General features: G+C 33.5%; 1 protein-coding gene across 1 annotated transcript in view; it reads left to right on the plus strand.

Annotated features, from left to right (window-relative positions):
- Window positions 1-13452, plus strand: part of CTNND2 (catenin delta 2) — a 1154077-nt gene that overhangs the window by 861362 nt on the left and 279263 nt on the right.

Here is a 13452-nt window from a genome sequence, read left to right on the forward strand (position 1 = left end):
TGACTGGCAGCAGAAAGATGTAATTATCTAACTGGTTATTTCCATCCTAAATATAGATCATCACACAAAGTTCCTGTAATGAGCTTTCAACTACCTTTGTAGCATTTTAAAATAGATATATTATGGGTGTGCTTTCCAAATTTTTTTAAATTGTTAGAATTATAAAAATCTGTCAGGCAAATCGAATACTGACTCTAGTCACAATTACCACCAATATTGCTCTGTATCCAACCTGACCAAGAAAACTACTGCTTTCTATTGATCTTCTAGACATACATACATACATACATACATATATACATAAAAGGGACATCAATATTTTCCTACAATAAATATATTCAAGGCCTGCTCCACTAAACACACACACACACACACACAAATACAAAAACAAAAATTGTCCAAGGAAATGTCAAAACTTTGGAATGTTAAAGTTATTGGATTCTTCTTTTATCACATGAAAGGCCACTCTTGGGGATTTTTTTTTCTATTTCTTCAATTCTTAACCATCAGCTAGAAAATCACTAGCTGACTTTTACTCAGAATGTAATATCTACCCATCATACAAATAATCAGGTCATTCATATGGATCTCTTGGTTTTGCTTATTCTACCAAATTTAGTTAATGAATCCCTAAGTTTCTCTGAATACCTTATAACTGTCATTTCTTATAGCCCTGTGATAGTCTATTATTTTAATATTCTCCAATTCATTCAGCAAATCTCCAGTTGATAGGTATCCACTTCATTTCCAGGGTTTCTAGGGTTTGTTTTGTTTTTGTTTTTTGCTATCACAAAAGTGATTTTTTTTGTATACAGAAGCCATTCTTTTGGGGGCAAGAAAAAGGATAGCAGACTTTATCTCTAATGAAAAAGGTTAGCACACTTTTACTATGACCCTATGACCAAGCCCAAAGTTAATGGGTTAGGTAGTGCTGAAAAAACTATTTCAACCTGAAACCAAAAGGGTTCTCTGACTCAGACAGAAATAAAAGAGCATATTTTTTTACAGACCCAGAAAAACAGGAAGAGAACTCCAACCTTGGCTCGAGTTTGTACAGAAGCAAAGGTCAGGGCACAGATGAGGGGCAGATTGACTGGAAGCAGCGTCAGGGAGTGAGAGAGGATGTCTTGTAATAGAAAGTGCACCCGAAGCCTTGGAATTCAAGGACTTGGATGGAAATCTTATTTTTTTTATCATCTGCTGAGTTTCATTTAATGAACATAAACTTTCACATTTTCAAAATGATAGGACAGGAGATGATCTCTATCACACTTCTGCCCCTATATCTTTTACTACTATTCAGGACTTTTTAATACTTTAAATTTGTGTAGTTACAATTGTGTTAAAGTGTTTCTTATTTTCATCATCTCTATAATCTGAGCTTGGTGGATGTTCTGTGAGTGATGCAGGTATTTACCCTATTAGTACATATTGTAACCATCTATGCCTTGTCATTTTGTTTCTTCTAATATCTTCACATGCAGGGAGTTTTCCTCCAGATCTCCTGAAGTTATATTTATAATAATGAAACATCTGGGCTATCCACCTCTTAGCCCTTGCTTTTTCTACATGACTGGCTTATTCCTTTTCCTTTCATACATCACTTTGTTTAAATTCTTCATGCCTCTTTTTCCTTTATCTCTTTGTTGGGAATAGACTACAGCTTATTTTTGTTCCCCATGTGCCTGTCCATTCCCTTTGGGTGGCCCTAAAATTCCTTTCATTCATTCAATAGATACTTATTGATTATCTGAAGGAGAGGCACTGAAGAATGAAAGGAAGAAAAAGACGCACAGTCCCTGACTTTTAGTAGGGAAGAGAAGACATGTATAAAAATACATATAATTCAGTATGTGAATAACATGACTATTTCCTACCTTTCCCATCTTCTTAAACTAGATTTCCCTCCAAAAATTCTACAATCTACTTTAATGCTTGGCTGCTAGAATCTTTTCTTATAAGTTTGCTTTCCATCCATTTTGTATATATCTTATATGTCCCTCAGTCATTTACATGTCATCTCCCCCATAACTCCTTGAGATTGGGGTATTTCTTTCCTCTCTTCCTCCCTTACTCCCTCCCTTCCTTACTTTTTCTTTTCCTCCCTTCCTTCTTTTCTCCCATTTTCCCTTCCTTTCTCTCTTTCTTTCTTCCCCCCTCCTTCCTTTCTCTCTTTTCCTCCTTCCCACCTTCCTTCCTTCCTTTCTTCCTTCCTTCTTCTTTCCTTTTTCCCTTCCTCCCTTCCTTCTTTTTTCTTTCCATCCTCTTTTCTTTTTTCCTTACTCTCTTTTCCCTTCTTACTTCTCTATGTCTCTCTTCCTCCTTCCTTCATCCCCCCTTCTTTCTTCTCTTCTTCTTTATATTCAAAGCATTTAGCACAGAACATGGTGCATGTTAAGCACATAATAAATACTTGTTCCAATTAACAAGACTGATCAAATAGGTTTTTTTAAGAATAAAAAAATAATTTAAGAGAGGAAAGAACAAATTTCTATAAGACTCAGAGGAGGAAAAAAAAGTACTACTAGTGGTACGTTCAGGGAAGACTTCACCTCAGTTCAGGTTGAAATATAATGGCATCGAATAGTAAAAGAAAGGTCTATTGAGATTTACTTTAAAAATTTTAATATAGCATGATTATTATAGTCAGATGTTTTTCAGGACAGCTCATTAACTACCGTTAAAGTGGGGGAAATGTTAGTTATATTTTTAATAAATGTTTTAGATGTTGGTACTTATACAAAGCATTCTACCTTCGTTAGATTCACTTCCTCTTTTTTTCTCCCGGGAAAACATCTTTTGTAAGTAACCTGAAAGAAAAATGTTGAAAATAGCCTTTGCCTTTCATCCAACTAGAGCTTTGATGTATGAGTATATGAAAAAAAGAGGGAGAAGTTCTCACTTCTTAAATAGACAGCAGTTAGAAGCAGCTTGGCCCTGGTGCTGACCCTAGTGACAGGCAACACAGTTTTTAATAGAGAATGTTGGTAGCATGCTGTTCACTTCCTTACATCTGACTGTAATTCATTCTCAGACATTCTGAATGTCTAGAAAACTTCACTGCTCATGATTGCAGGTAGAAAAAGGTGAAATTGAAAGGGCCAAAGAAGGTGGTATATGTAATTTGTTTATTGCCATCAGATACTTTCACTGTTAAAGCATCTCATTGTGAAATTCAGGATTGAATAACGATTTGTGTTCAGACCAGAAAAAGGCTTTTATCCTCTCTTTGACATCAGTTTTTATTTCAATAATAGAATGGAAAGGCTAAAGGAGACTGAAGGATCATTTGTGAACTGTTCTCCACTTATTCTGCCTGAATCCTAACTTAAGGACTAGATGTTTCCTAAATTCACCAAGCCATCTCCCTTTTCTACACATTTGGTATCCTGCCATTCATGCCTGGAATTCACTTGTAACAAAACTTTGGAAGAGACTGAATCCTCTCTCAGGGGAGAGGATGACAGGAAAACATGAATGGAAGTGCACTTGTGATTATGGTTCTTGTGCTTATTGTTTGTCCTTCATTCTCAAAAAGGACCATAATATCTGGAAGGTAATGCCATAACATTGCAAGTGAATTATATTTAAGTGATGGAGGGATGTGCAAGATCACCTACCTCACTTTCTCTTCCAGAAGCATTTGTGTCTACTGGCAAGATATAAATAGGACAAATGGAGATAGCCCTGAATGCAGTGAGAATGCACCTATTTTTAAGCTAACAGGTCCCCATTTGATTGAGGCCATTCACTGAATGGAGGTGGGGGTACTAAGGGATGGATATAAGGGAATGTGTTTCCTGTCCTGGGAGAGATTGAGAGATGCTGAAAATCTGAATGGACACTGACATAGAGTTTGGAGAGGGAATATGTCATTCAGAAAAGAACTTCAGCAGGCTGAAGGTCAGGCTGTAAGTATCTTAGCTATTATTTATTAAGTGCCTACTATTCAACAAGCACTGTGCTAAGGGCTAGGGATGGTCAAAAGACCATTTTTGCACTGAAGGACTCAAAATTTCATGGAGATAACGAGCAAACACATATGTAAAAACAATGACACAAATGGAAAATAATTAATAGTGAAAGGCACTAAAATTAAGAAGTAGATTGGATCATAGTTGGCACTTGAAAGAAGCCAGGAAATCCAGAAGGTAGAGATGAAGGAGAATATTCCAGGCATGAAAGCCAGCTAGAGAAAATTTCCAGACTCAAGAGATTGCTGTGGTTGTGTTGTTGCTGTTGAGTTGTTTTAGTCATGTCTGACTCTGTGTCCCTATTTGGAATTTTCTTGGCAAATATATTAAGAGTGTTTTGCTATTTTCTTCTCCAGCTCATTTTACTGATAAAGAAACTGAGGCAAAACAGGTTAAATGATTTGCCCAGAGTCCCACAGCTAATAAGTGTCTAAGTCTAGAAGTGCTCTACTAAGCTCTGGGAAGTCATAAAGAAGCAAAAGACAGTTTACTGCCCTCAAGGGGTTTACAATCTAATAAGAGAAATATCAAGTCATCATGTCTTAAAAATGTTACAAATATATATTTTTTTATTTGATCATCACAACAACCCTTTGAGGTACATGCTGTTATTATCTCATTTTGTAAATGAAGAAACTGAGGGAAGCAGAACTTAAGTAACTTGCTGAGGGGTCACACAGCTAGTAAGTATCTGAAGTTGCATTTTAACTTCTGAATTCTAGGTTCAGTTCTCTATTGCAAAAGAAACTTAACTGTCTCATGTGAAAGTGCTAACTTAGTAAAAGTCATGCCTTTGGAACTAGCTAAAAGAAAGAAAAGGATTTGTTCTTCCCTTAGAAAAATCTAGCCATATTGGAGGGAATAGCTATTTTCTGCTCATCTAAATACCTTGGTCATATCCCTCAGCTTTTCAGAATCCTCTTTTTTTTCATGCTTGTCAAAAACTTTCCCAATCTCTTCCATAAAATTCCCCTAGTCTATGTCACTATTGCTATTTTTCTATCCTCTTCAAATGTTCTGAAAGCATCTTCCCTCTGACATTACTTTGTCTTACTCATCCTCTACCTTATATTATAATTATGGGTATGTGTGCTGTGTATGTATGCTAGTAGATGTTTCAGAACCAACTCTCGGGAAAAAATGTTATACCTTTCCAACTATCACTTTCTTAATTCTAGGCAATCAACAAAACAGTAAGATTTATGCTAAAATTTTAATAACTAGGTCTTGGAAGCTGATATAAGTTTGCTTCAGCACAAAACTGATATCCCTCCCAATAGAATGTAAGTTCTTGAGAGTGTCCTATTGTATTTCAAATACCTAGTATAGTATCTCATTCATAGTAGACACTTAAATATGTTTTATTGTATCTCATTTGTGCTTTTTTTTTTCTTTGATTCAAATGATGCTAAATGCATGCTAAATGCTAAAACATTCCCATGCTAAATCAGAGCATATTTTTCTTAGAGTAGTTAAGGCTACTCCCAGTAGCTAGCTTGTTAATACAGCTAGTTATTTAGGTTGAATACAGTAGATCCTTCTCTTTTGATGCTTATTCACTCACTGTTTTTTTTTTTCTCATTACCAACTATCTTTATTTAGGATGGTGGTAAATCCTTAAAAGTTGGGGTTAAGGCAGCATGTTTAGAGGTCTATGGCAACTAGATGAATGTTTTTTTCTTCACCTAAGTTAACATATAGAACAACCAGGGCATGAAGGGCTATTTTGCTGAAAACACTGATTAATGAACACACTGGTCATGTTTTGGACAAACATCTCTCATAGCATCTTACTGGTCAAATTGATGCCGCTGACCTTAAAATGTCTGACTTAGGATATAACAAAGTGACTTGAATCATTTCATTCTAGAATAAATATGTCACCTATTTCATCTAATGAGTTGTATCCTAAGTCAGACAGTTCATATACTAAATCATAAGTTGGCAGTTGTAGCTATGAAATGTCCATTCCCTGCTATGCACTACTCCAATGATTCCCACCTTGTATTTTGTGATGCATAATAGTAGGATTTTTCCCCTGCATCAGTCATCCCATACAATAGTGAAACAGTTAAGATTATCCTGTAGAAATGTGATAGTTATTGTGGGAGACAATATACTTAAAAATGACCTTGATTCTTTGTGTCACTAAAATTGATGAATTAGATAAAAAAAAAAAAGTAACAATTTCTCTCCAAGGAATTCCTGTACAGTCAGAAGTTGTTCATTCTAAGAAAAGGCAGGAGTAAATATTGAAGGGATTCCCTGGGATTCCTGGAATCAATTTTGTTCTGTGATTCAGTAGCAATTATATACACAGATGTATGCTTACAGATGGACTATTTATCTCTTCATACTACTTGTGGGCAGTAATTTTTCTAATCATTTCTTTTAATCAGAACCAAAATGTGACTTCATAGATAGGAAGAACTTTTCCAGTCCAAAGCTCTTTCACCATGATAGGCAGACAAATTCTCTCTAATTTTACAGTTTGCCTGAGGACACTGGCCAATTAGCTTTCTTGCCTAGGATCACTGCAGACCAAGCATATCAAAGATAGGACTTGAACCCAAGTGGTCTTCTTAACTCCAGTTCTGATCCTCTGGCTACTTCATGCCACCCTTTTCACAGGTTCTTTATCTTACATTATCCATGTTGAAAAAAACAAAAGACTAAATATTAAAACCATTTATAGGAAAGATATTTTTATGGAATGGAAATTTTTCACATTTTGCCTAAAAACTGAAAACTCTTCAGTTAGAAACAATAGTATCTTTGAAGGTGCTTCCTTTTAATGAAAAATGATATTTAATATTTTTATAAATTAACTACATATAGATAATCTTATTCTGTTCCATTCTCCATTCATATCAGAATATAATGCTCAAGTAGAAAGTTATGTTCAGGAAATGGCTCGACTCACAATTATGTGTTTTATCATATCTATCAGTACTAAAATAATTATTATATCTGATACCTATGAACATATGAATTATAGATAGCATTGGTGTTTTAGGCATAATTTAAAGTAACATTTTGCTCATAGGTTCAGCCTAATTTCTTCCAGACACTGAATGAGGGCCTTTATGAATTTCTGTAGAAAGAAAATTAACATCTACAATGCCTTCATTATTAACAGCATCTTTGGGGTTTGCTCTTTGAAATTGCCATCTTAGAGATGTCATTACCTTTTAAAGAGGTTCTTTGAATGTTTGAGTAACAATTCTCTCTAAGAAATGTGAGAGTTTATAACTCCATCTAAAGTTTAAAATCACTTTTTTGAAAATCTATCTTCAATTTCTATAATAATTGAGAATGTGTTCATCCCATGAAACTATGTATCCAGCTTCAAACAGTCAGCAGCCTTATATTAAATTTCTTCTCTTAAAAATTTCTTGACGACCATGAGCCATCTGGAAGCATATTTGATGTTTGTTCATATTCTCCATTCCATATTTCATGAGGCTGTTTTCCAGAGCTTGTCCTGATGAGAATCAAGAAGGTTATTATATATAACATGGTGTATGTTGTACTTAGCTAAGAAATGCCCAAGTTTGATTACCTTCTTAGTTACTATATCTGTAAAATATAAACCCCAACAAGTCACTTTATTTCCATGATCCTCAATTTCCTTATCTATGAAATAGGGTAATAGTAATATCTATACCCACAGGGTTGTTGTAAGTATTAAATGAAATACTATATGTGAAATAATTTCTAAAAATAAATGCATTTTATAAATTTGAACTATGAATAACATGCTTCCTTTAAAAAAGCCACTGGCTATATTTATAATTCAAGTCAATATTTGTGTTAACTCAGAGCTTTTAATGACTTTAATGAGGTTAAATCAAAACCTCTTTTAAAATGTGTTAAGGAAATGGACTAATGTCACCAAGGATTTGTAATTTCAGCCATTGTTGTTTTTTCCTATTCCTGTTTAAATTCTATAGATGATTTCTTACATATGAAATTGTCCCCTTATTTTTGAGTAAAATATTAATTTAGAAAAAGCCAAACTCATTATTTTGTCATAATGAATCATATTCACATTTAAGAAACATATTTCAATAACATCTTAAGAAAGCATCATTGTAATATTATAATTCCCTTGATGAAAAATACAATCTCATAAAAGTTATCTGGGTTATAAAGACTTAAAAATTTAAGGTAAAGGGCAGGAAAATAAAATGTTATAATACCTGTGGAGAATTCTTAAAAATTATTTTTTTCTATAAAGGAGCTAAAAGAACAGTTTTCCTTCCTGCTATCCTAAAACTACCTACTACCCATTATTTCACCTACAACATGCCAATTATGCTATTATCTGACCTCTGTGATTTTTCTTTTCTTTGCATTTTTAAAACTTTGTTTTATGTCATATTTAAATTAGGTATGACTTTAGGGGATCAAGTGCATGATATTCTGAAACTACTTGCAATATCAGTTTTCAAATTGTTTTATGTTATACCCAGTAAGGTATAATAAATATAAATAAGATATAAACAGGAAGTCAAAGTAAAATATGTTATCACCTGGGGATTTATGCTGATACTTTCACAAACATTCTCAATTTCCATCAAATTATTTGGTTAAATTTCTTCTCAAAATGAAAATATTGGATACATTGATTAGTATATATTCATTTCTGAAGCTGGTATCCACTTCAGTAATTAATATTCAAACTAGCTTCCTGCCTAAACATTTCCTTAAACTTATGCTAAACTTCTGACCATCTTCTTATAATACTGTCTTCTGACTTTTACCCTCATCTCTCCTCCCCATCCCCACTTTGGACTCTGCCCTGAGGTTCCCTTCAGTTCTCATAGGTAGGTTTTGGCTTTTAATTTGCATGAATCAAATCTCCATGTCACAAGCTATCTCCAGATCATAGTAAAGGATAGCTCTCTCCCCTACTCAGCCAGCTCCAGTTCCTTTATATGTTGCTTTCCTCAGTTCAATGTAAGGTCCTTAAGCACAGGAGCTATCTTGCTTACCTGTGTTTGTATACTCAGTGCTTTGCTCAGTGTCTGACATATAACAAGTTCTTAAATGTTCTATATGGTTTCTGGACAAGAATTACAAAAATGGATTTTTTTAAAAGTAAGGAATTGGATTTCTTTCATTCTTTTTGCAATCCTTAATGTTTCTCTCCCCAGACAGGGAGGAGGGAAGAAAACATCTGAATTTTCTTTTTTAAAAAATTATTTATTTTTAATAAACATTGCTTTGTAAATTATGTTGGGAGAGAAAAATCAGAGCAAAAGGGAAAAACCATGGGAAGATTTTAAAAAGCAGGAAAAAAATTAAGTGAACATTGCATGTGTAGATTTACATTCAATATCCTTAGTTCTTTTTCTGGATGCAGATGGCATTTTCTATCCACAGTCTATTAGGACTGCTTTGGATCACTGAATCACTAAGAAGAACAAAGTCTTTCATAGTTGATAATTGCACATTCTTGATGCTATTGTGTACAATGTATTCCTGGTTCTGCTTGTTTGACTCAGCATCAGTTTGCATAAATCTTTGTGGACCTTTCTAAAATCAGTTTGTTCATCATTTTTTAATACAACAATAATATTCCATTATCTTCATATACCAAAATATGTTCAGCCATTCCCCAATTGATGGACATCCATTCATGTTCCAATTCTTTGCTGCCACAAAAAGCACTGCTACAAACATTTTTGCACATATGGGTCCTTTTCTCTTCTTTATGATTTTCTTGGGATTTAGACTCAGAAATGGCACTGATGGGTCAAAAGATATGCACAGTTTGGTAGCCCTTTGGACATGGAGCATAACCTTCAAAGAAATTTATAAATTTATAAATTATAGAGGAGCCGCATCTCAAACTTAATATTTATTATAATGTCATGGCACATATTTGCTATGTTTGTCAGAATCATAATTGAATTTTCTTCCCCTGCAGCAAAAACAATTTGGGGTGGGGAGGTGAGATGTAGACAGTGTTAACTCATTTTAGCCTAGGGTTAATTGTTAGGAGAATATACAGTAGAATTTATTAGAGTCACATTTTGAAAGGAGAAAAAAAAGTCAGGACAAAGGTGATAATAGCATGGCCTAAGAAAGCAGAAAAGGGTAGAGTGATTGGAGTTTAGTATACAGAAGATAGGTTTGGAAGAAATAAAGACAGAGAGAGAAAAGGAAGAATAGAAGGTTGTAGGCAGAGAATTATCTAAATTATGGGTAGTAGAGGTGAACACTTATAGTTGATGATAAACTCAATGGTATGGCCACCACTACATGGACTTTCAATGGAGCAAAAGTGTGGATCTTGGGACATTTGATGAAGTTTCAAACAAGGGTATTTGGGGAAAATTGACTCAGATATTAGAATCTTTGAGAAAAATAGTAGAATTGTCTACAGGCAGGTAAAGAAATAAAATAAAATAAAACTCATCAGGATCTGAAAATGGTAGTATATCTAGATCAGAGCTTTTAAATTTTTTCCATCACAACCCTTTTTTGCCTAAGAAATTTTTACATAATACCAAGTATTTTGTGTATAAGTATATAAACTATAAGTATATAAATAAAATATTTACTGGCAATGAATCATAATTTTATGACACCCCCCCATTTAATTACAAGAACCCATTTAGGGAAAAGATGCTGAATCATAGAGGTAGGGGGAGAGCCTTGCTCAGAAAGGCACTGGAGAAAAAGAATCCAATATTTCTTTTATTCTCTCTTGGTCTCTTGTGCCTGGGACCATGAGCAAAGGTATGGCCAGTATTGAAGAAAGTATCTGGGAACAGTGTCTTCTGTAAGGAGTTAAACTTTTAGGTTTGTAAATTGTCCTTGTTTTTGTTTCATTGAATGAATTACAAGACAAATGGTACAGTGGAAGAGGACATGAATTCTGGATCTGCCACACATGTACAAACCTGTGTGATCTTGGCCTAGTCAATTAACATTTATGAACCACAGTTCCCAAATTTGTGAGATGTGTGGGTCACATTATATGTCCTTATCACATTCTTTCCAATTTGTAATCTATGATTGTATATTTATTATAGAACATAAGATCTAATTAGATATAATGATCTTGTATTTGGAAATGTGCATGTTACAGGAAAAACAAGGAGTTATCTATCTTATACTCCCATACTTTTTTCAGTTTTGTTGTTCTATAACCTTGTTTTGGGAGAAAATGTATTTTATAATTTAATCTGCTAAACAAGCATGTGTTCAGTATATTGCAATAAATTAGCTGAAATAGTAATAAAATTATTTATGAAAGCAAGAAATCCTATAAATACCTTCTCTATATATAAAACATCAAATCAAATTATACATGTGTTTTCATATGTAAAAATATGCATCCAAGCAGTTATTCAAAAAAGTTCTACAATCTGAATCCTGAAATGCCAGGGGAAAATGAATCCCAGAGTCCATCTGCTACAATCTTCGCTTCATCTGAAAAACACTTGCTTCTGTAATATACCCAACAAGTGGTTATCAAACCTTTGTAAAAAGAGATCTAGTGATGGGAAGCCCATTTTTTTCTGAGGTAGTTCACTTTTAAATTGCTATAATTGTAACAAAGCTCTTCCTGACATCACAGCTACATTTTCAAAAGCTTATACTGATTGCTAAAAGTTTTGCCCTCTAGTACCTTTCTCCTTTGTGACAAACATCCCAGTTTCTGCAATTAATCTTCATATGATATCTTGAGATGCTTCACCATCCTGGCTATTATTCTTTTTATGTCTCTAGTTTATCAATGTCTTTAAAATTTTATAATTCTGTTCTCTAGATATGGTCACTAAGTCTGTGACATCCCAAGTCTTGAATAATATGCTTCTCTTAATGCAGCCTAATGATATTTTAGAATTTAACATTTTTAAAGCAAAAATAAAACTAAAATACATTTTAAATCTAAAATTTAAAATCACCTTTATATTGTTCCAGGTTTTTTTTAATTAGTACCTAAATATGCACTCAGAAATTTTATAACATAGTATAATACCTTGGTTTGTCATAGATTTGATTATTAATTTGGACCCTGTATACAATCACCTAAACACCATGCCTTCCTAAATAAATAACAAGCCATAAAAACACAGATACAGGGCTTGACCTTGGGCAAAATTACAAATAAATAAAAGATTTGTTTCTAGTCCTCCAGAATGCACTTTTATTGCTTTTTAAATTTTCTTAGCCACATTCTACAAGATGCCTTTGATGACTTAATGTAAGTTACTTGGGACATCCCTCCCCCCCCTCAGGTCTGCTTTTGCTCTGAATTTACTCCTGCTCAAGATGTTTCTCTCATTCAAAATGTCCTTATGTTTAGTATCCCATTTGTCTGCTTCCTGATAGTTAACCTGATAAATACATTAAAGCTTAGTAGCTGTCCTTCCCCAGTAGCATTTAAACCAAAGTTCAATACTATAACCATGAGAAGAGAATAATGATAGGAATTTCAAACAGGTTACAAAAGGGAACAGATCATATAGTGTAGGTTTCCACTGTTCTATATTTGCTCCTCAAAATGTGCACTATCATGAAATTCTGTCATTTTGAAATCAACAGATAAATTGCCAAAGGAAAATTCTTGGGCCATTGAAAAACATTGAAGTAAAGAAAATTGCTGAGTGTGATCTGGTCATTTTCCCATTTTAAAATCAGAAATGCTCAAATGCATCTTTTCTAATGAAAACTTCATCAAATGGTCTTTGTATTAAGCACCCACTTTGCTTTGTTAACAGCTAAGCTGTTTTTAAGTTTAAAATATGCCTAAAAGCCAATCGATCTAAAAGACATTGAGACATTTACTTAAGGAAATGTGCTGTAAGCAGTTTTGTTCTATTTGTGTGAAATTCACAAGTTAGTTTCTGTCTGTTTTGTAAAAATACTGAATTAAAGAGTTTCTTTTTTTCCCCCATTACTCACCTAATATCTAAATGAACTAAATATAGAAATAGGAACTGTTATTTCATTGATCTAGTCTCTACAAGTGCAGGTCATCATTTTCTCTGAAATGTATAATCAGTAAAGTTAATGATTTATCCAGGATTATACACCTAGTTTATGTCACAGGGAAGGTTTGAATGCAGTTCCCTCACTTCAAGATCAACTCTTTATCCAAAAGGATTTAAATGTTTTGTTTTGTTTTTTTTTGTTCTAGGATAGCATTGTAAATGACCTTCCCAACCTAATTATTTTGATTTATCCAGATAGAATCCAATGAAATCATTCCCAACTTACCCTTGAAATCTTTGAGGAGTTCTCCTATTAAGTATTGTTTTGACATTTGAATATCAATCTAATGATGCTTTAAGATTTTGGACAATTTTTTTTTAAAAAAGAAAAAACCTTACTAATGAATAACAATTATTACTTTCTCAGTGTTTTTGTGTTATATCAGCATATTTGCATAAATAAAGGTATAGTATATCTTTTCTGAAACATAAACAAAAAATAAGATTCTGGGATTCAGATGAAG

The sequence above is a fragment of the Sminthopsis crassicaudata genome, chromosome 1 (genome assembly GCF_048593235.1).
Source record: "Sminthopsis crassicaudata isolate SCR6 chromosome 1, ASM4859323v1, whole genome shotgun sequence".
Lineage (NCBI taxonomy): Eukaryota > Metazoa > Chordata > Mammalia > Dasyuromorphia > Dasyuridae > Sminthopsis > Sminthopsis crassicaudata.